The sequence below is a fragment of the Haliotis rufescens genome, unplaced genomic scaffold (assembly GCF_023055435.1).
Source record: "Haliotis rufescens isolate VD_foot unplaced genomic scaffold, xgHalRufe1.0.p SCAF_4, whole genome shotgun sequence".
Classification (NCBI taxonomy): Eukaryota; Metazoa; Mollusca; class Gastropoda; order Lepetellida; family Haliotidae; genus Haliotis; species Haliotis rufescens.
In genome coordinates, this window is record NW_025964112.1 from 30,425,079 (window position 1) to 30,427,853 (window position 2,775).

The 2,775-nt window shown below is 38.7% G+C and overlaps 1 long non-coding RNA gene across 1 annotated transcript; it reads left to right on the forward strand.

Annotated features, from left to right (window-relative positions):
• LOC124119869 lies at positions 1 to 1,982 on the forward strand. The gene is made up of 3 exons (XR_006858719.1): positions 1 to 52; positions 976 to 1,032; positions 1,320 to 1,982. It is a non-coding gene; the product is annotated as an uncharacterized LOC124119869 (long non-coding RNA).
• The last annotated feature ends 793 nt before the right edge of the window (positions 1,983 to 2,775 follow it).

The window sequence follows — 2,775 nt, forward strand, 5'->3', positions numbered from 1 at the left end:
CACACTGACAAATGTTTTCCCTCGGCTTTTACATGACTCCTCATATATAGGTGTAAGTATCGATAGCGTAGGAAGTCGTATAACTGAATGTGTTAAACTGATACATACCGACACATCTATAAGTCTACCATACCGCCCCTTAGTTCATTCAAGATTCAAAAATATAAATTAACACATGCCTTAAGAAACATATATGAATGAGAGTTAGTGCAAATTAAAGTCTGATCTCCCGTCAGCTACCTGCAGTCGATCACTACAACATCCCCTTTGTTTCTTACTGGTAGCTGTACTCGGGCATAGGTATTGGTTAGTATTTCATCCGGGTTTGTAAAGGAACAGCTCTGCGCCCAAAAACTTAGCCTAAGTTCTGTTAAGTCAATGTTCTCGACCAGACAATTGAAACCACTAATCTGCATAATCTGTGCAGGTAGGAAATAGAAGAATAACGATTTGCATAACAATGGTGTAGTAATTTCCATGTATATCCTCTAATGCCCAGTTCATGCAGTTATCGTGCCATATTCTATCGAAATCTTTTTCATTATCTAAGAAAGCAGCATGAACTGCATGGTCCCTATGTATGTAATATTGAATGCCTTCGATCAAAGTAAACACTGACATAATAGCTCCGTGTTCTTTTCTAAATCCAAACTGGAGCATATCAGGACAATGTGGGTTAAGCCTACACGATTTGTCTTCTATGCGTTTGAAGGGTAATTTTTCGAAGAGCTTACCGAGATATGATGTTAAAGTAATACCCCATAACACATATGCTTTAAAGTGCTAGTTACGGTGCATAAATGGGTGAATGACACAATGAATTAATGGACGAATGATAAAGGTTTGACCATGACATTTCATGTACATTATCGCCATGAAGTTCATAGGTTATGTAAACAATACCACATTCAATCTTATTTGTAAACATTTGCGCATTTAGAATAATCTGAATGTGGTTTGTTTATTTTATTGCAGCGCTGTATGTTTCTCCCGAGGACGTGAATTAATCTACACCTCGGTGTCATCCACAGGGTACGAAACTTATTATTGCGTAATATATTTTGCAATTATGTTGGGCACATAGTTCTCTGTCTATAGTATGCAACGCGTTTAACATTCATAGCAACAAGTGCGCTAGTAGGAAGTATTTGCCTCGTGTTTGTATTAACAAGGAGTTATCGTTCTTGGATGGTTGCCTCCATCAAAATGTATTTATGACAATGTCATTATTTCTGTAGAGTATCATTTATTGCGGATTTTTATGTGACTGTGTAAGTTTATCCTGAAACTATTACTTACTCCCTATACATGTGTTTCAGGGTGTCTATTTATTAGACAAAGTAATAAAGACTCACACCCGCAGCCCGTGTCTGGTCTTCCTTGAAACCTACACAACTCCAGGTTACATGTGATGGAGCCCGCAATGAGTACTTTGCAGAGTATTGATGACAGAGCCACCACAAGCTGACAAGGAAGAGTGTTCAGTTTTCTTTCCTAGGACTGATTGGAACACCAGCGACTTGTGCTGAGTTTAATCAGACATCAGAAACTTGAGCTGACATTGAAATGTGTGCCATGAACTTGTGCTCATGATTTGTGATTTTATTGAATTCTAGATTAAATGCGTACGTCATGTGGCGTCCACCTGAACTTCTACACAACTGATGCAAAAAATCATGATGTGTGATTTACTGAACTCTGTTTCCATGCAAGTACTTGTAACAATAAAGCTTTTTGTTTAGCCATCCATCATGTACCACAGATCAAATGTGTTTGAACAATGCAGTAGTGAGTTTGTTTTGATTTCATTCCTTTAGTTAACGACCGGCTATAGTTTGTATGTGTCCTCTTGATTACGTTGGCACCAACATGTTTAGTTGGTTTGTGGATCCACACCTTGTGTAATAATTAAATTTTCGTTGTGTTCATGGAAATTCCTGCATTCTGATTAGCTGAATTGGTCACGTGTTACTGCATTCATTTCCCAATGAATGTACAAAATTAAGCCACGCCCGCCGCGGCGCACTACTTTTATTACTGCGGAATGTCGGGGAATCCCAATATTACAGTCGAGGGAATTCCCTTTCTGCTCACGTGAATCGTCATGCACAGGACTTTTAGCAACTTTCATTCATATTCATTGTCCAAACTACCCTTTGAAACCGAAGGCCGAGAATGAATGAAACAGCAAACGTGCAGGCTCCGCTCGCCTGTTTTTTTCACGCTCGCCTCGGTTCAAGTTTCATTTCTAACTAGCATTTCTCCAACTGTGTTTTACCGTAATCAGGGAAGTAATGTTTGAATCATGCCTTAAATGACCATGTTATTTGAAACAGCCGCCTTCTCTCGGACATATTTCTTCCGGTTCTTTACAGTCTGACTGTTGCAGTTCTTTTCGCCTCTTGCCTTAATTGACAGGTCAAATGAACATTGGTTTAATCCCACTCTCCGTTGATTGGCTACTGACTGTGTAGGCGTGTCAAGTTATGTGCATAAATTAAACGATCACCTGATTCATGTCACGCCACTGTATGTATTCCTACACCTGGAATGTTTATCAATGTCGTCATTTTTGTCTGTTTTGATATATGCAACTGTTTTGGGTTAAACTATTGTAGATAAAACATGTTTTACGTTATCGAATTTAATTATAAGCATTGACTGAATATTTTTTCGGTTCATTGAGGTATGAATCGAAAAACCGATGTGCAAACTTTTGTAAGAATCCGCTACGCTACGCGGATTCATACAGTTTGCACATCGGTTTTTCGATTC